This window comes from Salvelinus namaycush, chromosome 18, assembly GCF_016432855.1.
Source record: "Salvelinus namaycush isolate Seneca chromosome 18, SaNama_1.0, whole genome shotgun sequence".
Classification (NCBI taxonomy): Eukaryota; Metazoa; Chordata; class Actinopteri; order Salmoniformes; family Salmonidae; genus Salvelinus; species Salvelinus namaycush.
In genome coordinates this window covers 19,458,735-19,486,284 of record NC_052324.1, presented here as the reverse complement: position 1 = coordinate 19,486,284, position 27,550 = coordinate 19,458,735, and the positions used below count along the sequence as shown (strand labels likewise).

Below are 27,550 nucleotides of genomic sequence, written 5' to 3'. Positions count from 1 at the left end.
GCCGCACTGAGTCCTACAGCAGGTTTGATATACGCTCCTCCCGCTCAGGAGCTCGAGTCCAGAAACGTGTTCCGACCATGAACTGTCTGTCATAAATGCGCGCAGGAAAATAGATTATGCTGCAGGAAGCATAGAGAAGAAAAATACATGTACCAAGAAGTAATCATATTTGTATAATTAGCACTCAATAAATTTTGATTGTTTAAAGCACACATTTACAAGTCTCAGTCAGAAATTAAAGCTCCAATAAGCCCCCTAAAGTGAACGACATTTAAATGAGAAGAAGAATCATAACACTTTCGAGTCCTCAGTTCATCGCTCGCCGGTAGGGGGTCCTGCGTGCTCTGGGCATTACAGACTCAAATGAACGAAATTAGTCGAAAGATTCGTTTTTTTGACTGAACGAGGCGAAAAGATCAGTCAGTAAAAATAGTCAAACTTTCCATCACTAACATTCAGTAGGACCCCTATGCGGTGTGTAACATTAATAAATACACAAGACCCATTTAAGTAAAAAAAACATTGAAGTATTTCTTTATTGTTCAAATATGATCCATTAGGCTTTTTATAATCAAATAAGAAAAATGACCAAAAGACCTTTAGAAATAAAGAAGTTACATTTATCAAATAAGAATCCTACTAGAGCTCTCTCTAAGGTTCATTGAAGACAACATTTTCCAAGTAAAGTTTACCATGAAAATCGTGCATCATTAAATATGGAAATCTTGAATTATATTAGCATTCTGCAAGATCTGAGCTGACGCCAATTAAATTAAAGAAAGATGTAATTGATTTTATTAAGGTAGAGTTCATATTCTGTTAAATGCAAATTTGACATGCAATTTTCTACTCTTGTTGATTTATTGCTGCTAGTACATTGTTCAAAGACCCATGTTACATTTCAATAGGGAAACAATGTTTATACATTAAAATTTAAACTGCTCTTATTGCCTGGCTCTACTCACACCAGATGAAATTGGTATGATTTAAAATATAAATTAATAGACACATTTGTAATTCTGCAGCGAAAGGCAATCTTCCTATTTTTCATTAGGATCCTTTAATATTTCATTGAAGCACCACACACCCATTACAGCACAGGGCCTTTACTGCACAGGGCCTTTACACCACACACCCATTACAGCACAGGGCCTTTACTGCACAGGGCCTTTACACCACAGGCCCTTTACTGCACAGGGCCTTTACAGCACAGGGCCTTTACAGCACAGGGCCTTTACTGCACAGGGCCTTTACAGCACAGGGCCTTTACTGCACAGGGCCTGCCTGGCTCTCCCTGCTTGGTGGGTGATGTATAGACAAATGCATTGCTTTTCCACAACACAACACAACAATGTGCACAGACATCTCCACTGCAGGAAAATTGCAATGGAGATGGAAGATGATTGCTGTTTTTGGTTTGATTCTGTATCTATGTAAATTACTGAGTATGTTAGCATTATGTAGGCTTATTCTGCTGTTTAAAATTGCCATCTGTCACCAAATAAACTACACTAACGTTAGGCTACCAGCACAACCTTAATAGCGGGAAAAGACTTCTGAAAGAAGCAGCATAATATTATTTGAAAAGCATGGACATGTATTTTGCATGCCCTCTTGCATTTTGACAATGTGATAGTTGTAGGGAATTCAGCAAATATAAGCTGGATGTAGTCTGGATGTAGTCAACACTCATTACACAAAAACTTCAGTTTGCCTTCAGTGGATATGGTTATTTTATAATGCACTCCTTTTACTTCATCAGAACTTGCTTCATCACGTCCATATAGCACACGACTCAAGCTGTAGACTAGTTTGATTTATTGAGTATGAGCATTATGGGGCATGGACTCACTATACTGAGTTAATCTGGAGTGCTGATTTCTATAAAGACATGAGTCCTAAGTGGCCTTTGAGCTATAAACAGTACAGTTAATTAACATTTGATCCCACCTATCCTTGCATCTCTGGAGTTCATTCTCAATTTCATTTCAAAGCACACTGAAACCATTCCACCATCTTTCCCTCTCCTTAGCTAGTACAATGTACGTTCTTATATGAGGATAGCAACAAGGCTTCAAGTAGCCTCCTCCCCAAACTGATGGTGGCTTATCTTACCCTTGTTGGGTAATGGCAGGCCTGTGAAGGCTTGTGACAGGAGACAGATGTTCTCTTTACCTCTCAGCAGAGGCATGTCAGCAAGCACGGGATTCCTTTGTGCTGGTAAAGTACACTGACATCAAGTCCACCCCCCAAAAAAGAGAAAAGAGAAAAAGGCATATCAGTGAAATCAGACCTCTCTCTCTCTCCTTCTCTCTCCTTCTCTCTCTCCTTCTCTCTCCTTCTCTCTCTCCTTCTCTCTCCTTCTCTCTCTCTTCTCTCTCATTCTCTCTCCTCTCTCCTTTTCTCTCCTTTTCTCTCTCCTCTCTCTCCTTCTCTCTCTCCTTCTCTCTCATTCTCTCTCCTTTTCTCTCCTTTTCTCTCTCCTCTCTCTCTCCTTCTCTCTCTTTCCTCCTACCCTTATGAGCAAGTCATAGATTGTTCTCTTTAAATGCTCTATGTACCTAGAACACAGTCAGATCAGTAGGTTATATTCTGTAATGGGAAGTCATTTGCTTTTGGTCTGGTGCTGTGTGTTCTCAATCCCTTGCTGCTACATTTATATTTTATAGCTCATGTTTCACTCTATATTAACAGCTGTGGCTTGTTTTCACCATCTGCAGACAATTACTTTGAGTTTACTTGGCTTTGTTATAATAGCATGTTTTCTTCTAGCATCTCTCTCAATAGGCACCGCACCACAATCTCTGGCAGGTGCTGAGGCATTTGCTCAGGAGACACAGAGAGTTGAATTATTATTGCATTATTTAGTCTTGAAATAAACAAACAAGTTCCTTACAAGCATCATGTGCTACCAAGTCTCCATTGAGTAGCTATTACATATCACGTGTTCAATTGTTCTGTGCAGCCTATTATCATTCACATCAACTAGCAAGCACCCCCAATGCCCCTTTCCAGCTCCAACAGGCCACCGTTAATGTGTAATACTTCCCCGGCCGTACCCTCTCATTTGCTCCTCACTATCTCTTTGTTCTGTGACCTTTCTACATTCACCTTGCCTTGTTTCACCTATTTCCTATCACCAGACTAGTTCGGGTTCTGCTCCACAGTCTAGTTTCAGTATAATAACTTGACACTTCACATTGCATTAGTCTTAGTCCCGACAACAAGGTTATGTGACCTATAGTGTCAGAGAGCATACTCCATGCTTGCCTGGAGTAGCTATTTATCAAGACAGCTTTGGGCCACCTATGATTCAGAGCAGAACAAATACTGATGTGAGGCTGTGGCTAGTCTGCTGAGGCGATGTTTGTGTGGCAACCAGATCTTTAGCGACCACCATAAAGGCTGTACAGTAGCTCTCTCTAGGAATAGTAACCATGTTACAGGACTTGTAAGCATACTTAATGCAAGCATACTTTTAGTTCATGAGTTTTTTGTGACCTGACCAGTTAAAGCTCATGAATATGTACTGTACATTATACCCACTAGTATGAGGTAGCAGGAAAGAAGTTATGCTATCACGAATGAAGATCCACAATATCAACATCAATAGATACATAGCAACACCACTGTATGTGTACAGAAAAAGTTCTATCAACAAAGGGCAAGGAGATTCCAAATGAATTACTACTTAATACCCCAAACTCTTGATTAAAGACAATGAGCTCAGAGGCTAGCCAAGCGTTGAGCTGGCCAGGGTGGGTTGGAGAGGGGGAGACCTACAGTAGGGCCGAAGAGAAGGCGGCTGCTGCTGTGAACCCTGAGGAGGTCATTAGGAGACCAGTGACCTCACTGGTACAGCGCTCTTACAAGCCACCCACTGGCATGATGTCATACTTCACATGTCATCAATCATCCCAGCACCCATGGCCACTAAAAATGACGAGTATATAGATACTGAACATTCAAGAAAACTATCATGACAAACAAACGTGTTAATGTGAAATTCAATGGAACTGATAACAGCAGGTTTAAATTGACTCAATGGTCAGTTATAGTTGTTTTTAACACAAAAATACATTGCCTCCTCGATCAACAATATTTGGGCACACAGCACAACATTGATTGGTTTATGTTGTTTAAGTGTTAGTTGTGTATAAATGTAATGATATTGGGGCATTCACCAAAGCCAAAACATTAAGGTATAACTAAAGCGTGAAGACTAGGTATCAGTTCCGGCTAACACAAGTCTTCAGGTCTTGCATCAGCGAACCTCCTTAGCCACATAAACATGGTATTCAGGTGACTTTCACTCCCCCTAGCTACGTATTTTTGAAATACTCCTGTATGTGATCTGATACAAATTTCTGCATGCGGCTGCTGGCTCCCTGGTGTAATGGAGTCTGGGCAAGGGCCGCCAGCCTGGAATCCAATATTAAACCTCATTTGTAGTCAATGTCACCTATGTGCAGCAGTGCTTGCCATGTAACCTGCCTCTGACCAAGGGTCCTCACTTTATTATGTAGGCCTCTGGATAGAATGGCGAGTAGAGTCCACTGGGGAGCCAGGCTCCAGGCAATGACCATGCAAAATAAAGGATTCTTTTAAATACATGAGCTAAAAGTAAAATACAGCAAAGGGGCAAAGTAATTTTCGCAATTAGTATGCTTTTATTTTTTGCATCCGTTGTTTCACTTGTCAAAGTACCAAAGTACTAAAGTCAGTGCTTTTTATATGTTGTATGAAAAGTAATACTGGAATTTCCCTCAAGTATAATTGCAAAAATGTGTATCTTAGATCTCAGATTATTCATTGTATGTAGGTATGCTTTTCTGTGCCAACTATGTTTCTCTGTGTGTGTGTGTGTGTGTGTGTGTGTGTGTGTGTGTGTGTGTGTGTGTGTGTGTGTGTGTGTGTGTGTGTGTGTGTGTGTGTGTGTGTGTGTGTGTGTGTGTGTGTGTGTGTGTGTGTGTGTGTGTGTGTGTCCACTGGGTCTTGGAGGTCTGCCCAGCCTTGTGTCTGCTTCCTGGTGGTGTCTGGGAGCTCAGGTCTTCAAGGCACCAGGATCAGTTTCCCTCTGTAGCTGTTGTCACTAGCATGGACCCAACTAATTCATCTTGCTAATGGCAGGCGGCTCAGTTGAGCGCTATTATTGTGGTTTTCTCTTTTCATTTTATGATGCTGGCTGCAGTTCCTCTTTTTTCCTTGAGATAATACAATTAGCAAAAGTACACTTAAGAGATAACAGCTCTGTCTGTCCTCAGTTCCCTCAACACAGTTTATTTGGATTAATTTTGTACAAAAATACAAAATACATAATTGAAATACAGGAGTGAAGATACTATTATTCAGTCACAGAATAAGACAATTACTCAAGTAAAAGGCATCTAATATTTTTTTCTATTAATATGATTTGTACTTTAAAAAAACAACACATATTTATTTTACTAATTGTCTTGATATGAATAATGTAAAACATTTTAATAGCCGGGCACACATTTCAACAAATTAACACCTGTTTCAAATAAATGGCAGGTCTTAATGAATGGTTTACAATGTTACCATGTACACAGCTCTGATATTCCCATGGTCAAGTGCATAAAAATGTTCTGTCACCGTTGCTAGCCATGGCACCACCAAAAAGAAAACACAACATCAAATTCATGGTGCTGAAGCACGAAATCAGAGGTGTATTACAGGAAGCCATTGCACGTCTGATCGAGATGGATTTGTTATTATTACATTTAGCAGACTCTTTCATTGAGTGCCTTGTTGAAAGGCACATCTACAGATTGTTCACCTAGTCGGCTCGGGGATTCAAACCAGCAACCTTTCAGTTATTGGCACAATGCTCTTAACTGCTAGGCTATCTGCCACCCATTGTAATGTTTATGCTGGTCATACTGGTCACAATAAACAGTGTAGTGTTTGCAACATTTTACTGAGCAAAAGCTGCGTGCATTAAGGAAATAGACACTTGGCTCTAGTAGAAGCCCATCTCTAATAAGCACCAGTTGCCTAGTGATTAAAGCAAATAAATGACCAGGCTATTAATTGAAGTTACACGGTATATATTTTTTCACTGGGTAACAATGTGAAGTAAAATGGAGGGAATGTAGTCAGTAGGTTGGAGAGTCATTGGGGTATGACTCTCAGGAGACCGGTAGACATGGAACGACCCCAGCCTGATTTCAGTCAGGAGGAAGGTTGTCGCCATACAAATGAAGAACATGAGAAGTGGTTGGAGGTCTAATCAAGTCCTCAGACTGCACTCACTGGGAGCAATTAAGTCTCCCTCTTCCTCCGATCCAGCATAGGTAACCAGATCTCCTCATTGACATTCTCAATGAAATGGTTATTTACAGGATGGATAAAATACTCTGGCCCAAGGCTTTATAGACCTCCGAGACTCTGTTACTACATGGAGAATCACATGAATTTGCACTTTGAGTTTTTAAGCCGTGGTTCAAAAGATATTGCTTGTTTTGTGCAAAAATTGGTCTCATCCACATGTATGGATATAAGGAGAATACATGCAGGAAGTGATGCAACTAGAAATGACATCATGGCCTGTCCAGAATCTGTGTCTCGTGTCTTCATGGCATGGATATCAAAACCTGGCACAGTGTCCAGCCCACCACAGGAATGACTTACCATCATTGCTAGTCTGACACAAATGAAGTCCTGGCACTTGCAGTCTACCCTCTTGGACCACAATACTTCATCATAAGCCATCCTTAATTTGTTTGGTTGTCAGACTACTGTAGTCAAGTCTGTAGAGGGTGGCAGCCTGTTTGTTTACAGCTCCGTTTGTCACAGTATGTCATGGCAGTAGGGGCTGGTTGGAAGTGATCCTTTGCTTGACTTTTTCAACCCCAAATGCCTCCATTACAGTTCTCTCATTAGCCTCTACAGCTATGAATTAAATGTACAATCCTACTAGAAGAACTGTCACCCTTCACCTTTGCAGTCCCTCTGGGACACATGACCACATTGAGAGGTAGGCATACAGACTGAGGCACATCAAACCAAATTAGCACAAACAGGTTTTCGTCCAATGAGAATTCCCAGCTCAGAGAGGAGTTGGGGCAATGGAGGGTTTTGCATTCAAACTCCATTTTCAATTGTGTCTAGCTAGAGGTATGGAACACATTTTCCCTTTTTCCTCTCGCTCCCCCTAGAGAAATCAGCCTGTCTCTGTGTCCTCTCAGAGCATCTGCTTAACACATCTACACATCCCTGTTCACTCTCCATCCTCCTATTGATTCCTTATGAGAAAATAACCTGCATGTCTGAATGAGAGTGAGTCAGGATGATGTTTCAGAATGGCATTGTTCAGGTTTGCTGTATTTAGTGTGCAACGGGCTGTAAAAAAAACACACACAAAGGAATGTTTGTGGATTTTCAGTGGATTAGCTGAAAATACTTGTCGCAATAAAGGTAATGATCAAAGACCCCATAATATCTCTTCAAATCTAACATATAGAAGCTGAGCAATATGGATGACAGCATTTGTCGCAGCACCAGACCCTCATTAATGGAAAAGAGGCAACTGCTCTGGAGGGTTAATGGCCTTATGTCCCCAGGCAAGCACAATGAATGGAAATGGGATGAGAGGGTGGGGAATATGAGCCGTTCTCCATCCCCACCACAGAGGGAGTTGGTACAAGGATAAAGCGACACCAGAGCTATCCATCCAACCTGAGAAAACATTCACAATTTAAATATGGTGGGCTCTTTCAAAAAGAATGTCACATTTAATGCATTGCAGCTGAAAGATGTACACTATTTCTACAGGTTATTGGAGTGAAGGTAATATCCTGCATTGTTTAATGTACCCCCGCACACTGACTCGGTACCATTACCCCTTGTACATAGCCTCATTATTGTTATTTTATTGTGCTACTTTTCATTTATTGTTTTACTTTAGTTTATTTAGTAAATATTTTCTTAACTTTTAACTTTTAAGCACAAATTGCTCTTCTGATCAGTTGACACTTTATGCTAAAGGCAAGGGCATCTCTGTGAGTGTTTCCAGCAATAGTATCTTATACAGAAATAAATGTTGCATCTTGGATGGGGTTATCACTTAGAGAGGGAGATAGGCCATCATTTAGTGTGAACTCCCACAGTTGTTTCCTGCCACTCCTTCATGTCTCTTAATTACCCCCACTAGGACACACAAACTCCCCTGGGCTCTTTACCAAAAAGCAATAAACCCTGTATCACACTGATTTACCAACTGGCAAATTACTGCAAGAGAGGAACATGAAAAAGTCAACCAATTAAACAGAGAGTACAATTGTTGCTGTAACAGATTGGACAGTGAAGTAGTGGATTCTCCTCACATGGGGCACCATTTATTTAGGGGGTTATTCTCACATAAGATTCACTATTTACTTCAAGGTTATAGTATCTGATCGTAGCCTGATAGGTATGCCAGTATATAAATAACATGCAGCAATTATTACTTTGGAATAAAGCAAACCAAAAGAGATTTTATATGTACATTTCGACAGGTAAGAGCAAACTTGGCCTTCGTTAGTTACAAATTACTCTTTTGAAACACACACATTTCAGCAGAGGTGTCCAAACAATATATGTTTGTGGGGTAATACTGCCAACTCGCAAATTGCCATCCTTATTCATGTCTGTCATGGGTATATTGCAATCAGAATGCCCACATAGCCTTCATAACGAGTGAGTACAGCTCTGAGTTGCTGCCATGAGAGTGGGAGAGTGAAGGGGATCTGTGAATGTGTTGACATATCATAGCCATCAAAATCTAGTAAACCTCAACAGTAAGACATTGTCCACCATCTCAAAAGTGATGGTCTAGTTTTTCTGCTAATCAATAATTGCACAATATAGCTGTCTGCATGTTACACTTCAAGGCGTGGTATGTGTGGAAAAGTGCATGTGTCAGGAACTTAACTTGGCTTGTTTGTTTATCTTAAATGTAAATTGTAATAACAGTACCTTTAAAGTCATAACTCATAATTGTCTAATATTTGAACAGCCGTTCTACCTTTTATGCAAGCTTTGTGGCTTTCTCTACCCCACTGAACATTTGTGGTATGAAAACTTTTTGAGGCAATGAAGGTCAAATAACTTTATTTAGTCAACAGTAATATAAGAATCATGTTTTATTTACCTGAAAAGTTTAGCCGGGCAATGAAATACAGTAAGTTGTGGCTGTGTTGTTTTGAGGCACTTCTGAAAAATGTGTTTCGCACTTGTACGTGAGGAGAAATAAATGAAGGTGAGTGGAGAGACTCTGCAAGAGAGGAAAATAAGTGAAATGTAACTCATAGGTAGCGATATTTTGATAAAGTAATCATGGTTCCAGGAACAAGCTTTAGACCCCGATATCAGCCTTTGGTGATTCTGCGGAGCACTTCAGAACATGGCAGCATCAGATTTACAAATTGAAAATCATTAATAATTCTAACCAGGATGTGATAAATCTGAAATCACTCTCGATGAACCTGGACACACTTTCATAAATCAAAAAGATTACTTGCAGATTTTAAAAAATCTGACATCAAGGTGTCAGGCTTTCTAACGGTTTTTGTAGATCCCTTACCGTGATATATCATTAATCTGAGATACATTTGAAGTATGTCAGCAGGGAAATATGTGATCTCTTTAATATTAGGAAACAGGGAAGGAGCAAAGGACTAAGTTATTGTGTCTTACACTGATGAGGGTAGTTATTTTGTTGTTTTAGTGTCCACATATACGTAGATCAGGGGCCAAACTTAACAATGTACAGGAGGTCACCAAATATGTGGATTTACGACTACTCATGAGATGCAATATGATGATGACAGTGATAACGACAAATAAGATGATAATGATGATGAGGAGGATGATGATCATTATTATGATGATGACAAAGAAGATGGCATTCTCTACCTAACGCAAGTGTTGTTCAAATATCCCATAAACCCACCCTAAAGCTGATGCAATACAAAATTGTACAGTACAGTACATGACCAATTAATGTTTTAAAGGATCAAATACAACATGTTTTGCTAAACTACCGTGAAAGTGAGTGCACTAGATTGGATATAGATAACAAAGCAATCATAGATTCCACTGAAATGAATGTTCGTCTGATTCATTCTAAGTCCTGAGCATGTCCATATTTAAATGATTACAGGCTTAAAAAATGATTGCTTGTAAAATATGTTTGCTTTATTCTGAGAATGGTGTTGCTGAGTCTTAGGACCTCCGTTGTGGAGAGGGTGGTATTGACCGTGATGTCAGCAGGGGTGCCTCTGTAATCTAAATGTCATTCACTGAAAGGCATCTCCCACAAATCCCACAGCTTTCATACAAATGTCGGTCCAAAAGATTAAATTACTCTTTCTCTCTTTCTATCTCCCTCACCCCCTCAGTCCCTCCCCCTTTCCCATGCACCAGTTGCTTATCTGCTGTGATTATAGTCATTATGTACCAGCCGTGTCTGAACCAGACATGCTCAGCCAGCTGCCTCTGCACCAGCCCTCCTCAATTTAGGCCCAGAAAAGCCACACAGACTGATGGCCAGGACCTTATTTAAATCACAAACCTACGCTCAAAGGACTTCCCACACAATAAGTACAAGTGTAACTGTTATTTTACAAATCTGTAAAACAACTCTTGCTTCACATTAGGAATATCTACAATAGCCCTTTCACAAACACCTATTAAGTGTGATGCTGTCCACTATAATGATGGTTAGGCTTATATTATCCTATGGCAACAATGTTAGAAGTGATGTACAGTATTTGTATGATTGCCTCTGGATGGCAATCATACAACACAGACGCTCTTTTCATGTTCAAAATCTGTTATTATCGTCTTTCGCTACGGTACCTATCGCTGAAATGCCTGTCAGATAGTAGAGTGAATAAGGATCTACAGTATTCACCTGCATACGCTCAGCTGAGGTCTAAGCCAAAACTAGTATAAGGTATATATATATGTTTTTAAGATTGGTGGATTAGGTCATTACCATCAGTATTCATATTTCCCCTCTTAGTAAAACAAAATAATTATTAGTTATCCATTGAATGAAAGTGACAGGAAAGCGCCTCCAAACAAAAGTTACCGTGGTTACCACTGCTAACCAGTGCAAGCCAAAGAGATAACTCTTACAAAACTCTCTCTGCATATTCCATATCTAACAGTACCCTTCAAAATAAACTTCACTCACCGGTTGTGTTTCATGTTTTTGGGCCTATTATGTACCCATGTGCCCTTAATGGTTGCAGTACTTTTACGGAACAGAAGAGTTAACCGTTTCACCAATATGTACTGGAAGCTATAGATTTAGGTAGGCCTTTAAAATCCCCCTCCACTAACTATTATTGTACATGGGTTGGCAGTCTATAGTCGGGCCTGTAAAATCTTTCAGGGAGGGTCATTAAGGATATTTCATTATCTCCGTATTGCCAAGGTCAGGTTGTCCATATATCCACTTTACAGCTGCTAGGGGAATATGCTGCGACTGTAGTATAATAGACCAGAAAATGTCCACACTTGGAATGATGGGAAATCAATATTGGGCCCAGCTCATCAATACAAACCCCATTTTCACAAGCAGGAAGAAGGTACTCAACAAAAAAATTGAGGAAAATAGATTGAATCAAAAAAGGAAAATAAAATCAAACAATGCTTCAGTGTTCATAATATGTTTTTTGTTGCACAGTATGCTGTGAGACTCCTTCACAAAGGGTGTTTAAACCAGTTTGGCTTGATTTTGTTTTAATCCACCACCACTGAATCAAGAAGTCCATAAATGTCCTAGTACAGTCATGTAACTACATTAAAGAAGAGAGAAACATGGGCTGTGACAACGATTTCCCCCATTTATTACAGCTGGGGGCTCAGAGCCCTGCTTTGGTTTGTTATAGAGAATGTTGATACCTCCTGCTCATCTGAAGGCAATTGTGAAGTTTTAAAATCAAAGAGAACCAATCAAATGCAGGTAACTATGTTCAGAGCTATTAATCCTTCAGAGTCTATTGAAGCATGTCAATCTAAGTAACATAATTAAAAAAAACATCCAAATCTGTCAGTCTAAGCTAGAGATACCATTTCTTTGCATGGACTGGAAGGTTGCCGAGCGACAGCGATGTTTGTCAGAACATGAGACATCCCGAAAACCGGTCTTCTTACGAAAACATCTGTTGTGTCCAAACGGTTTGGACTAATATGACCACTCTATGGATTGGTGTTCTCCGTTTTTCTCTACAACCCCCACAAGCCCCACAGGACAAGTCTGAAGTCGGTAATGCTGATGTGCCAACCTCTGTCTGTAGCATCCGAACCCTTTTCTAAAAAAAGAAACAATATGACCCCACAAGTATCACGGGGCTCGTCTGAAGGTAACTCAAATGAATGGAAGTATGGAGGTAGTTTTAAGCCAACAAAAGTAAGTGATTAAATATGTGTAAAAAAAATATATATATATATATTTCCTGAGCTTTCTTATATCTGCTAGATATAGGACAGACACTTCAAAACCTTATTCCTTATCATGTATTTTTTTTACTGTATTTTTTTGCCATTTATGAATGTGTTATTTAATGTGTTTCTATGGGCTATAGTAGTAAAGGCCAAATTCAATATTTTATTAAAGTATTTAAAAAGAAAATTATGTGGATACCTAAATGGGTCCTAAAATTCCAAATCAAATAGCTAAATAAGCCGTGGTATCTTAAAACAATTCTATGTTAGCTTAGTAGAACCCCCCTCCCCCAAAGGGGCTTAGGGCTTAGACTTTTAGAGTTTTTACTACTGAACTTATTTAGGCTTTCCATAACAAACGGGTTGAATACGTATTCACTAAATAGATTTCAGCTTTTCATTTGTAATTCATTTGTAATAAACCATATATATATATATTTTTTTTTTTACATAATTCTACTTTGACATTATGGCATGTAGGCCAGTGACAAAAAAATCTCAGTTTAATCCATTTTAAATCCAGGCTGTAACACAAACAAAATATGGAAAAAGTCAAGGGGTGTGAATAGTTTGTGAAGGCACTGTACATCACTACTTATATCAAGCACCAGTTTCTCTGGCCGTTGTATTGGGCAGTTCAATGGTGAGAAATGTTTCATTCCCTGGAGCAAAACGTTGTGCTATATAGGAGCACAAGTACAGGACATCAATAAGCTGTTCCCAAACATTTTAAATCTGCATCAGGAAATTTAGTCTATCATAGTTCATGTGGGATTCAATTAAATTATGAAGGGCAGCTCAGAACAGCTGAAGATGAATTTGAAAGAACTGATTTGGTCTCTGCTTGACACCAACAAATGCCCCATAATATCTGGCCCTGTGCCCTCCCTAAATCGTGGCATTGAAAGTTTCAGCAGACTTTTAGCCATCCATAACTTGCAGCTCTGTTGGCGTAACATTTATTGACAATTTTGATACCTTCTGGAAACAAAGAACATTTTATATGGAGGATGGGATCCACCCAAATCATTTGGGTTCATGGATCCTTTCACAGCAATATAAGGCTACGTTGAGACACTGACTTATCAATGACCCAAGCCCAGCTCAGTTAATCCCTACCATTGTGTCGCTGAGTTGTCATAATGCTTCAGCAAATGTACATTATTTCAGAGGCGTTGGAAGACACAGTGTAAGTAACCTAATTGATGTATCACTAACTGACCTGAATGCCTCTGCTGATCATACAGCTATTGTATGCAGTAATATGGGCCTATGAACCATACTTTTACTGTTAACTGTGAGGCGGTGTGCTCTAGTTGGAAGTCCAATGTGTGCAGCACACCCTACACTAACATAAATAACTTGAGCATGTCTACTTCTGCTAAGATTCCCAGTAAAGCAATGAAAACAATCAAGCGTCCCAGAAAAGTGCTAAAAATAGCCCACGTTAACATATGTAGCTTAAGAAACAAGGGTCATAAAATCAATCATTTGCTAGTAACAGATGACATTCATATTCTGACAATCTCTGAAACTCACTGAGATAACACCTTTGATGATAGAGTGGTAGCAATACATGGCTATAACATCTACAGAAAATATGTGAAGCTTATGTGAAGCTTATAGAGAATCTCATGTTAAATACTGTTGAATTAATATGGCAACAGATTCATCTACCTCACCTAAAACCCATTCTGGTGGGAAGCTGCTATAGACCACCAAGTGATAACAGTCAGTATCTGGATAACATGTGTGAAATGCTTGATAGTGTATGTGATATTAACAGAGAGGTATATTTTTTGGGTGATTTTAATATTGACTTGCTTAAATCAAGCTACCCACTCAGGAAAAAGCTTCAAACTGTAACTAGTGCCCACAACCTGGTTCAGGTTATCAGTCAACCTACCAGGGTAGTTACAAACAGCACAGGAATGAAATCATCAACATGCATTGATCACATCTTTACTAATGCTGCAGAAATTTACTGTAAAGCAGTATCCAAATCGATCGGATGTAGTGATCACAATATAGTAGCCATATCTAGGAAAACCAAAGTTACAAAGGCTGGGCCTAATGTAGTGTATAAGAGGTCATACAATAAGTTTTGTTGTGATTCCTATGTTGTTGATGTAAATAATATTTGTTGGTCTGTGGTGTGTAATGAGGAGCAACCAGACACTGAACTTGACACATTTATGAAATTGCTTATTCCAGTTACTAATAAGCATGCACCTGTTAAGAAAATGATTGTAAAAAAGTTAAATCCCCGTGGATTGATGAGGAATTGTACAATTGTATGGTTGAGAGGGATGAGCAAAATGAATGGCAATTGACTCAAATGATGTCAATTAGCCTATCAGTAGCTTCTAAAGCCATGACATAATTTTCTGGAATTTTCCAAACTGTTTAAAGGCACAGTCAACTTCGTGTATGTTAACGGGAAGGACATTCAACAAGCACCGCACTTACACAAATGATGATAGGCTGAGTGAAATTTATGATACAAATATTGTGGGAGCTGTTTTGTTAGACTTCCTATGCGGCTTTTGACATTATCGATCATTGTCTGCTGCTGGAAAAACATATCTGTTATGGCTTTACACCCCCTGCTATATTGTGGATAAAGAGTTACCTATCTAACAGAACACAGAGGGTGTTCTTTAATGGAAGCCTCCCCAACATAATCCAGGTAGAATCAGGAATTCCCCAGGGCAGCTGTCTAGGCCACTAATGACATACCACTGACCTTGAGTAAAGCCAGTGTGTCTATGTACTGTATGCGGATGACTCAACACTATACACATCAGCTACTACAGCAAGTGAAATCATTGCAACACTTAAATATTTCAATAACTTAAAGCATTGTATTTGGGACAAATCATTCACTAAACCCTAAACCTCAACTAAATCTTGAAATAAATAATGTGGAAATTTAGCAATTTGAGGTGACTAAACTGCTTGGAGTAACCCTGGATTGTAAACTGTCATGATCAAAACATGTTGATACAACAGTAGCTAAGATAGGGAGAAGTTTGTCCATAATAAAGTAATACTCTGCCTTTTTAACAACACTATCAACAAGGCAGGTCCTACAGGCTCTAGTTTTGTCGCACTTGGACTACTGGTGTGGTCAGGTGCCACAAAGTGGGACCTCAGAAAATTACAATTGGCTCAGAACAGGTCAGCTGGCTGACCCTTAAATGTACATGGAAAGCTAACATTAATAATATGCAGTGGTGGAAAAAGTACAGAATTGTCAAACTTGAGTAAAAGTAAAGATACATTAATAGAAAATTACTCAAGTAAAAGTGAATGTCACCCAGTAAAATACTACTTGAGTAAAAGTCCAAAAGTATTAGTTTTTAATATACTTAAGTATCAAAAGTAAATGTAATTGCAAAAATATACTTAAGTATCAAAAGTAAAAGTATAAATCATGTCAAATTACTTATATTAGGCAATCCTTTTTAGAGATAGTAAAGGGCACAGTTCAACATTCAGACATAATTTACAAAGAAAGCATTTTATGTTTTGTGAGTTTGCCAGATCTGAGGCAGTAGGGACGACCAGGGATGTTCTCCTGATAAGTGTGAATTGGACCATTTTCCTGTCTCGTTAAGCATTCAAAATGTAACTAGTACTTTTGGGTGTCAGAGAAAATGTATGGAGTAAAAAGTACATTATTTTCTTTAGGAATGTAGTGGAGTAAAAGTAAACGTTGTCAAAAATATAAATAGTAAATTAAAGTACAGATATCCCAAAAAACGACTTACAGTATTCAGACCCCTTGACCTTATCCACATTTTGTTACATTACAGCCTTATTCTAAAATTGATTAAATTATATCCCCTCCTCATCAATCTACACACAATACCCCATAATGACAAAGCAAAATCAGGTTTCAAGGAACGGAAATATTACATTTACCTAAGTATTCAGACCCTTTACTCAATACTTTGTTGAAGCACCTTCGGCAGCGATTACAGCCTCGAGTCTTCTTGGGTATGACGCTACAAGCTTGGCACACCTGTATTTGGGGAGTTTCTCCCATTCTTCTCTGCAGATCCTCTCAAGCTCTCAGGTTGGATGGGGAGCGTCACTGTGCAGCTATTTTCAGGTCTCTCCAGAGATGTTCGATCCGGTTCAAGTCCAGGCTCTGTCTGGGCCACTCAAGGAGACTTGTCACGAAGCCACTCCTGCATTGTCTTGGCTGTGTGCTTAGGGTCGTTGTCCTGTTGGAAGGTGAACCTTCGCCCCAGTCTGAGGTCCTGAGCGCTTTGGAGCAGGTTGTCTCCAAGGATCTCTCTGTCCTTTGTGCCATTCATCATGTTTTCACTTTGTCATTATGGGGTACTGTGTGTAGTAGATTGATGAGGGAAAAAAATGTAATACATTTTAGTATAAGGCTGTAACGTAACAAAATGTGGTAAATTGAAGGGGTCTGAATATTTGCAGAATGCACTGTAAGTAGTACTTTAGAGTATTTTTACTTAAGTACTTTTCACCACAAATAAAATGCATGTAACTCTCTCATGCCTCAAAGTGGAGAAGAGATTGACTTCATCACTACTTGTGTTGTGTTGACATGCTGAATGCACCAAGGTGTCTGTTTAAACTACTGTACTAGCACACAGCTCGGACACCCATGCATGCCACACAAGACATGCCAACAAAGGTCTCTTTACAATTTCCAAGTCAAGAACAGACTATGGGAGTCTCACAGTACAAAATAAAGCCATAACTACATGGAACTCTATTCCATATCAGGTAACTGATGCAAGCAGTAGAATCAGATTTAAAAAACAGATAGAAATACACCTTATGGAACAGTGGGGACACACATACACATGGATGTTGTATTGTAAATATGTGATAGTGGAGTAGTGGCCCGAGGGAACACACTAAATGTATTGGGTAAAGTGTTATGAAATATAATGTAATGTAATATTTTTTTGTATATAACTTCCTTAATGTTGCTGGAACCCAGGAAGAGTAGCTGCTGCCTTGGCAGCTAATGTGGATCCTTAATAAATACAAATACAAAATGACTGTTTGATAGGGGCCTGACTGCCTTCGAACCAACACAAACAAAATTCTACAGAAAACATGTTCTTCATCCATGTTAAAATTACACATTGTCTAGTGTATGTTAACTGCTTATTGACCAATTATGGCATAATGAGATCCTGGATGGAAGGGCAGCAGTGATCTATGAGGGCAAAAATTGGCGTGTGCTATACTGATGACCTAATTTTAATATTCGGTGGGCAGTCTTTGGGGGAAATGGCACTTTTCATGTGTCAGTGCTTTGTGATAGCCCCTGGGTTACTGTACCTCTGCCTAATCTCACCCCCAAGCAAAACCAACCCCACACACTGCTTTGGGAGGGCACAACTGGACCCTCCAAATTACTACCATTCATTGTGGTCACAGCAAGGTGTGAACCTAATTTAAAATCACTGACAGAATACATGTCGAGAGGGAGGATTTGGCTTCTTTTAAAAGTCACCTTCATCTTCTCTGTACAACAATCTCGGCTGACTTGATGCATGCATTGAAGAAAATAAAGCAGAGACGGATTGCAAAAGGCCCCTGTCTGCAGAGATAACCTTGAGGATGTATGGCATTTAGCATTCCACTCAACCGCTGTCTATGACATCCTAAAGCACAGATTTGATCCCTACCTATACATACTGAAACATTAATATCTTTTCATATTAAACGAAAGTGTTGCCTATATTTTTCTTTCTGGGGAAGTGGGAATATAAAGACTCTGTCAATGCATGTTAGAGCATAAGGGGGATGAAACCCAATGGGGCTATTTGCATTTCTGTCTGGAAGAGAGAAAAGCGAGGGGGTTGGGCAGTGAAAGGTTGTGAAAATATTTACTTATTTATCATTCATCTTTTATTTTTCCTCCATTAGTCAGCATAGGCGTCAAGTTTGGCACATTGCAACTCTCCACACTCTGCCAAAGAGAAGTGACATGGAGAAAAATAGCTGTTGTTTTAACCTTGAGTCTGATCTTAACAAACATGAATATATTACAGACAGTATTCCTCACCCCACCACCATGTTCCACACTTTATTTCTGCTGTGGTGTGATGTGGTAGCTGCTTAGCCTCACTGCCAACACAGAAGACAGCTCATGTCACAAGCACTATTCAGAATCCCAGAAAAGACAGACTATGGATGTTCTGCAAGATATTGTTATATACTACTGTACTCCTGGTGAGAGATATTCACCATAGCTGAGGAGTATATTTAAGCAATAAGGCGTGAGGGGGTGTGGTATATGGCCAATATACCATAGCTAAGGGCTATTCTTACGCACAACGCAACAAGGAGTGCCTGGATACAGCCCTTAGCCGTGGTATATTGGCCATATACCACAAACCCCCGAGGTGCCTTATTGCTATTATAAACTGGTTACCAACATATTTAGAGCAGTTAAAATAAACGTTTTGTCATACCAGTGGTATACGTCTGACATACCACGGCTGTCAGCCAATCAGCATTCAGCTCGAACTACCCAGTTTATAATTGCACACAATAGAGGGCTTGCAGTTGCGTCACAAACCACCTAGCAACCGCACCAGGAGCCATGTTGGAAGACCAATCAGTCTGTTGGAAGTCCTCCAATAGTCCAAATGGCTGGCTGTGTTCTGCTATCGCTGGAAACTTCGGGAAGATTGCCCATTATTTTGTTTTTCTAAGGACCCAGAAAACGGAGGCATTGAGCGAACCTATTCAAGTAAATACATTTATTTTGAAAATGATAGCTACAGGAACTTTGTGTGCAACCTAACTCAAATGATCTGCTAATGTAATGTGTTTGCTAGCTAGCTAACTTTACATACAATATAGCTACAGTAGCCAAGTTAATTAAATATTACCAACTTGCTGACTTAATATTAGCTAGTTAGCTACCTATCTTGATGTATTTATTTTTGTAACTCAAAACGTATTTGTGGCTAGGTAGCTAGCTAACTAACAGAGGGTGAAAGCTAGCAGTTCCAGCTGTCTGAAAGGATAGTAGGCTACTCTGGATAAGGCAGGTAACTTTGTGGGAGGACGTTATGAAAATATTCTCCAGTTCCAATCCCTAGCGAGAAACTATGAGGACAGAGAGATATAGAAACATAATATTCAGTGCTGTCTAATTTGAGTATAATGCAGCCTGTTTCTTTGTAATGTTTTCTGTTGTCAGATATAGAGAGCCGTGAAACCCTGTCTGCAGCTGAAGAGGTCCCAATGAATGTCCCAAGAGAATAAAGGTAAATCCTAGTATACCATGGATTATATGTGATTATATTGTTAGCAAGTTTTGTAAACAAAGTCAACAATGTATAAACCTATTACAACTGGAGCAGGCCAACTCTGCTGGGTGTGCAGGCTTCTGTTCCAGCCCATAACTAACACACCTGATTGACTGTATCAAACCTAATTAGTTGATAATCAAGTGTCCTATTGCTAGGCTGGAACAGAAGTCTGCTCAACCAGTAGTTTAGGGATCAGTGGAGTGAGGTTGGCCACCTCTGGTAATTACTTTTTTTTGGTTCACCTGAAATTATGCTTTAGTAATAATAGCATACTTGTTGATAAGATGTGTAACCTTTATATATGAGTTAGCTTACTTGTACACTTTGACATGATATGAAAGTGTTGATTCTTCGAAGTGAAGTGTTTAAACTTGTTTTATTTGTTAACTTAAGGGGCCTCCCGAGTGGCGTAGCGGTCTAAGGCACTGCATCGCAGTGCTAGAGGCGTCACTACAGACCCAGGTTTGATCCCAGGCTGTGTCGCCGCGACCGGGAGACCAATGAGGTGGCGCACATGCACAATTGGCCCAGTGTCTAGCAACTCCCTGTGCCAGGCCAGTATGGTGTTTCCTCCGACACATTGGTGCTTCTGGGTTAAGCAAACAGTGTGTCAAGAACATGTGCAGCATGGCAGGGTTGTGTTTCGAAGGATGCTTTCAACCTTCACCTCTCACGAGTCCGTACGGGAGTTTCAGCGATGGGACAAGACTGTAACTACCAATTGGATATCACTAAAAAGTACACTTTTTTTTTTACAAAGAAATAAGTTATAATTGTTAACTTAAAACTATATTATTCAAGATGAACTAGTGTCAATGTCGATTAACCACAGCTCACAATCCTGCAATAAAGAGGGTAAGGGAATTTGTCTCTGTTGTATTCTCAAATGAGCACGACCTACGTTTTTGTTCAGTTGTAAGCTGTCCATTTTTTTGTTGTTTGATTGTCACTCTTTTTTTTCAAGATACAGCATCAGCCATGTGAGCCCATTTTGCAGCTGATAATGGCATGGAAAGCCAATGCAGTCATAGACCTACAGCAGTGGTTCCCAACTCCCGTCCTTGAGTACCCCCAATAGCACACATTTTTGTTACAGCTCTGGACAAACATACCTGATTCATCTGATTGAGGGCCTGATGATTAGTTGATAAGTTGATTCAGGTGTGCTTGTCCGGGGCTACAATAAAACTGTGTACTGTTGGGGGTACTCAAGGACCGGAGTTGAAAAACACTGGCCTACAGTATGATGGCATTAGCCTTATGGGCATTTGCAATGCACCCCTTCACATTGTGCATCTGAACCAGAGAACATCTTAACTCACACATTGTTTACATATTGTTGAGCTATATTCTCAATTTAAAAATAATGCCAGTAGACAATTTATATGAGGCTATTCGTTATGCTAGATGTTGTACATGCCTTGTGCTGACATTAAATTGTTTAGTGCAAATCCAACACTTATAATCTTGGTGATGAAATATCTGGAAACAGGAAATGGGATCCTTAGCTTAAAACATCAATACTACATAATGGGAAGGCAAAAGGGATTTTTAAAAACTTTAGCAAATTTATTTAATTTAAAAAAACTGAAATATCATATTTACATAAGTATTCAGACCCTTTACTCACTACTTTGTTGAAGAACCTTTGGCAGTGATTACAGCCTCGAGTCTTCTTGGGTATGACACTACAAGCTTGGCACACCTGTATTTGGGAAGTTTCTCCCATTCTCCTCTGCAGATCCTCTCAAGCTCTGTCAGGTTGGATGGGGAGCGTCATTGCACAGCTATTTTCAGGTCTCTCCAGAGATGTTCGACCGGGTTCAAGTTCGGGATCTGTCTGGGCCACTCAAGGGTCGTTGTCATGTTGGAAGGTGAACCTTCTCCCCAGTCTGAGGGCCTGAGTGCTCCACTCTGGAGCAGGTTTTCATCAAGGATCTCGCTGTCTTTTGCTCGGTTCATCGTTCCCTCGATCCTGACTAGTCTCCCAGTCCCTGCCGTTGAATGATGCTGCCACCACCATGCTTCACTTTAGGGATGGTGCCAGGTTTCAAAAAGACGTGACACTTGGCATTCAGGCCAAAGAGTTCAATCTTGGTTTCATCAGACCAGAGAATCTTGTTCCTCGTGGTCTGAGAGTCTTTAGGGGCCTTTTGGCAAACTTCAAGCGGGTTGTCATGTGCCTTTTACTGAGGAGTGGCTTCCGTCTGGCCACTCTACCATAGTGATTGGTGGAGTGCTGCAAAGATGGTTGTCCTTCTGGAAGGTTCTCCCATCTCCACAGAGGAACTCTGGAGCTCTGTCAGAGTGACCATTGGGTTCTTGGTCACCTCCCTGACCAAGGACCTTCTCCCCTGATTGCCCAGTTTGGCCGGGCGGCCAGCTCTAGGAAGAGTATTGGTGATTCCAAACATCTGCCATTTAAGAATGATGAAGGCCACTGTGCTCTTGGGGACCTTCATTGATGCAGAAAGGTTTTGGTACCCTTCCGCAGATCTGTGCCTCGACACAATCCTGTCTCCGAGCTCTACAGACAATTCCTTCGACTTAATGTCTTGGTTTTTGCTCTGTCATGCACTGTCAACTTTGCGACCTTATATAGACAGGTGTGTGCAATTCCAAATCATGTCCAAACATTTGAATTTATCACAGATGGACTCCAATCAAGTTGTAGAAACATCTCAAGGATGATCAATGGAAACAGGATGCACCTGAGCTCAATTTCGTCTCATAGTAAAGGGTCTGAATACTTGTGTAAATAAGGTATTTCAATTTTTTTAATATACATTTGCTACAAGAATATATATAATAATGGATAATGGACCTCATTGTATAATTTGTGTCTCCCCTTTTCATGGTCGTGGCTATAAGGGATCCAGCTTTTGTCAAATTAAATTCATTTGACTTTCGTAGCAGATTAGGAGAATTTACGCTGCCGGCTAGGAGAATTAACGTAGCAGGTTCGGAGAATTAGGTTAAGGTAAGGAAGGGGGTTAGGCTTAACTAAAATGCAAAACAAATAACTTCACATTAATTTAACAAAAGCTGGTTCTTTTTTTTTCATAGGCCTAGATTACGTGGTTACATCAAATCAAAGTGTATTTGTCACATGCGCTGACTACAACAGGTGTAGGTAGACCTTACTGTGAAATGCTTACTTACAAGCCCTTAACCAACAATACAGTTCAAGAAATAGAGTTAAGAAAATATTTATTAAATAAACTAAAGTAAAAGATTTAATAAAAAGCAACACAATAAAATAACAATAACGAGGCTATATACAGGGGGGTACCAGTACCGAGTAAATGTGCGGGGGTACAGGTTAGTTGAGGTAATTTGTACATCAAATGTAATTGTATTGGTCACATACACATGTTTAGCAGATGTTATTGCGGATGTAGTGAAATGCTTGTACAGAAGGTAAGGATAATGTGACTATGCATAGATAATAAACCGCAAATTCAAGACAAGGTCATTTTTATTCATCTGTTGTCAGAAGAGAAGACCTAGGCTACCATTGTATTAAAAAATATTGTGCTAATAATGTCTCCAGTCAAAAGTATAGTAGAAGTGTATGACATGTTTATCAAAGGCCACATTTTTCCTGTGCAAAGGAAATAATAGTCTCTGATATTGCCTATAGGCCCATTCCACTACGCACTCATTGATAGCCTGCATTATGACTATCCAATCTACTCATGATATTAGGAATAGTAGGTTTACATAAGGCTGCAAATGCGATGATAGATGCATGTAATCCTTTGTAATAAAGGTGCATTTTTATGGTGAAAAAATAGCTTCCCCAAAACTTGAAACTCACATGACACATGCTAATAGCTACACTACAAGCTATCTAGCTAGCTAATTCTGGCTAACTTAGTGTTGTTGTTAACACCTGGTTAGAATAACAGCTTAACTCAAAATTGAACAGACTTGACTTATCAGTGATAAAATGATAGTTGCAGACCATGTACTGACAGCTGTCTGAATTTAGGGCTTGACGGGCAAAAAGGTTTCTTCACTTATCCAACAGTTCTTGAGTCTTATCTCCTTGGTGTCAACAATGGTGTTTCATGATTGCGGGGAATCTTTAAAAAAAAATCCCCGTTGTCTTTTCTGCCTTGCTAGAGCAGCCAAATACTGCACAGAAAATGACCGTGGTGATGAATCAACTAGTTTTAGGCACTGCTATCATGCCGTTGTTGGTTGCTACTCAGCTGTTGTTGTCAGAAGAACTCAGGCGGTGGTCTTCCAACATGGCCGCCAGAAGGCGTCGTACGTGAACTGCAAGCCCTCTATGGGTTTTACAACATTTGTTGACACTGTACAACTAACAGCATTAAGTACCAGCCTCTAGTGACACAGAACATCCAAGAAGTGATAACAAGCACTGTAGTTTGTGAAAACATGTGGATTGTCTTGAATTACACAGGTGTTGCTGTGGTAGCTGTTGAGAGAGCAAGAGAGGGAGGGAGGGAAGAAGTGTGGACTGTGCAGTATGCCATGGCGACAGTGCAGTAGCTCATGGTGTACAGACAGGCCCTCTGCGTGTGGTGTTCTGCAGCATCAGCATTCGGACAGGGGCCAGACGCTCGATTTATGGTGCCAGGGAGCGGAAATGACCTGCTTCTGTCATTGGGTGTATGCCCCATCACGAGAGGCCCTAAACTATATTGGCACAGCTCTGACAGACATGTTTGTCATCTAGTCATCTTTGAAGATACCAAGCAAGCAGTATTATTGATTTGACAAGCTCCAGCTATCTCTTTAGGTGCACACTGTTCCTGTCTCTCCAGCCCACACCACCCTGCCTGAGAGGCAGCCCTGTGGATCCCACGTTGGTATGATTAATACCATAATTTCTATGATTTACACTATATTCAACGGAAATACAGTAGCATATCCTATTAATTTAGTTTAAAAGGAATCAGAATTCCTGTACATGCATATGCAAACTTCCTCGTTGATTAGTTCTCATTATTTATTTCAACAGTCATTTATGCATTTTGTATGCCACCTTACCTGCTATATATTTACCTATACTATCTGTATGACGTTTTGATTTATTTTGAGAGAGTGCCACATGATCCAATGGACCGCAGACTCTTACGGGGGAGTGATTCCATGCTCCTCTGATGCATGAACTTTCTGGTAGTGTTGCATGAACAGTGACACCTTCTGGCACTGCCTAAACACAATCCAAACAAGTTAAATGTGTACAAAAGTTCACCCTAATTATAGAGCATAGTAAAACCAATTGATTTCTTATGTGTAATTACTGCGTAATGATTTAATTGTGAAATTAATGAATGGAAGATGAATAAAATACTTATATGTAGTGAGTTATTTCAGCCTTGAGATGTGAAATATTAGTTAATATTATTTATTTGTTTTACCTTTATTTAACTAGGCAAGTCAGTTAAGAACAAATTCTTATTTTCAATGTAGGCCTAGGAACAGTGGGTTAACTGCCTTGTTCAGGGGCAGAATGACCGATGTTTACCTTGTCAGCTCGGGGATTCAATCTTGCAAACTTTCGGTTACTAGTCCACCGCTCTAACCACTAGGTTACCTCCCGCCCCTTATGTCTTACATTTTGTGATGAATAACAATGGGATTATACATATGTCAATCACGTCTAAGAGCTACACCACTGACTGAAACACATCAAACACTTTGTCACCAGGTATTTCTCATCCAAATATATCAAGAGCAGAATAACGTTTTACCATTTAGTAGCCTAAACCCATACCCTGGAGACAATACACCACAGCTTTCATTATCCAATCACAAACTCATATGTTTCCCTTTGTCAGATGATGTAAATGTGATTCCTTTTAATTATGGCCATTGACTGGAAACTCCAAATTGATTTGATTACGTTTTGCATATAAAAATCCATCTTAATTATTACCCAATTAACACATATTAAGGCACGTTAAAAGCCAGGCATTAAAATCAATTTGTGATTATGTCTTTTTTGACTGAAAATATGCTTTAATGAGTGAATGTGGGGACATAGGGCATTGTTTCGGGAATGAAAATGTGTGAATTCCGTTGTAAAAACAGAATTAGCAACGTGGATAAATGAAGCACATCAGAATTGACTATAGCCTCAGCTTAAATGCCCTAAGGCTTCTAGCTATGATCCTTCTACAATTTAAAGAATACAGTATCTAATTGTACATACACTCAAAATAATAAAATAAATCTGCCTCCAAACACAACAGGATGACACAACAAAACTTCAGCGGCCACACGATTAATATAAAACTGATCATGTTTTGTAGATGAAAAAATGCACATACTTCCCTCTTCCTATTACCACTAAATCCATGATCTGTTTTCATCTATTCAATCCGCCAAATCTTTAAGTATTTTCCCCGTTCCCCAAGCCCATCCACAGAGCACTGTTTCACATCCACTCAAATGAATATTTTATAGAGATGCAAAGATTTTCTCCTTCTCAATGTGCAATCAAATGCAATGCAGTGCTGCAGAGATGTTAAAGGAGAGATATAGAGACACATCTAAAGGAAGAAATCCATTTTTCTCTGCCCTTGCATTCATTACGGAATCAATGCTCCTCTCGGGAGACTGTTTCAAAAACCCTGTTTTATTTTGATCTTCAGAGAAACAAATGCTCTTGGAAGTCGCCACAGTACATGCATTAAAAGATTGGCGAGGCTAGAAATGAATACAGTAACCCGGCTGACATCACATTATGATGTGGAATGTTGACTGGGTCTTTATGGACATGTTTTATGAAGGAAAAAGACAAGGTCAAACCAGTGGGTAAAACAAAGTGCTCTTCTACTATATTATCTATGTGTATTCATACAACCTGGATAACTAATGGTATTAATTTAACTGCGGATGTATAAAGTGCTTTGTTACATTGAGTTACAATTTATTGCTGTTATCCATCTAGAGAAAGACCCCAAACAAACTCATGTGATTGGTTAAACATATTCACAAAATGAGCAGAGTAGATACAAACCAGGTACAACCCAGTTTAAGAAATGACAGGATTATAGTTCAAATAAATAATACCAGTTTACAGGAAGCTAATGCAGCAACATATATAATTTTCCTTCAATTTGGGAGATTTGTGTGTATCACTAATCTGTTCAATTGAATTCAAAGAATAATGCAAAGATTTTTCCAGCATGACCATTATTTACATAAACAGGCTTCTACTAATCCAATACTGAGAAAGGTAAACATTCTTTCAGAGTCAATGTGGCAATGTTGGGTTTATAGTATCTTTGGAGGTATAGAATTAAGGTTAAAAGGATGTTACACAATACAGTTGACCGCTGTTTCATGGTGGATCTCATATATTCAGACATATTTTCATTACATCCCTTACAGTTTCTCTGGAAGTCTGCCCTCTACAGCATGTGATACATTTTGGGCCTCCTGTTATATTTATAGTCATGTTTAAAACACTGTAATGCTTAAGCATTTTAATTAGGACTCTGCACTTTATCATGATCATTGCTCAAGCTTGCCTAATGAAGTTTGTATGGCCCAAATCTCCATCAATGGAAACTATTAACTTGTATGGTAATGAATAAGAGGCTTACATCTTTCCCATTCAGACCAGGCAATAACAGCTCAACTTTGGGTTGGCCAAGCAAAATAAACACTATTATCAATATTATGTTCAGGGTTTGAGGCATTGGCTATCTTTTAGTGGAGAATACAGTTGCTCCACATTCATGTAACACATGGTTTTGTTTTATAATACATCATCATGAGATTTC

At 39.5% G+C, this 27,550-nt stretch overlaps 1 long non-coding RNA gene across 1 annotated transcript; it reads left to right on the top strand.

Moving 5' to 3' along the window:
• Window positions 1-19,039: 19,039 nt before the first annotated feature.
• Window positions 19,040-20,215, top strand: LOC120062730. The gene is made up of 3 exons (XR_005478435.1): window positions 19,040-19,213; window positions 19,670-19,736; window positions 20,175-20,215. It is a non-coding gene; the product is annotated as an uncharacterized LOC120062730 (long non-coding RNA).
• Window positions 20,216-27,550: the final 7,335 nt, after the last annotated feature.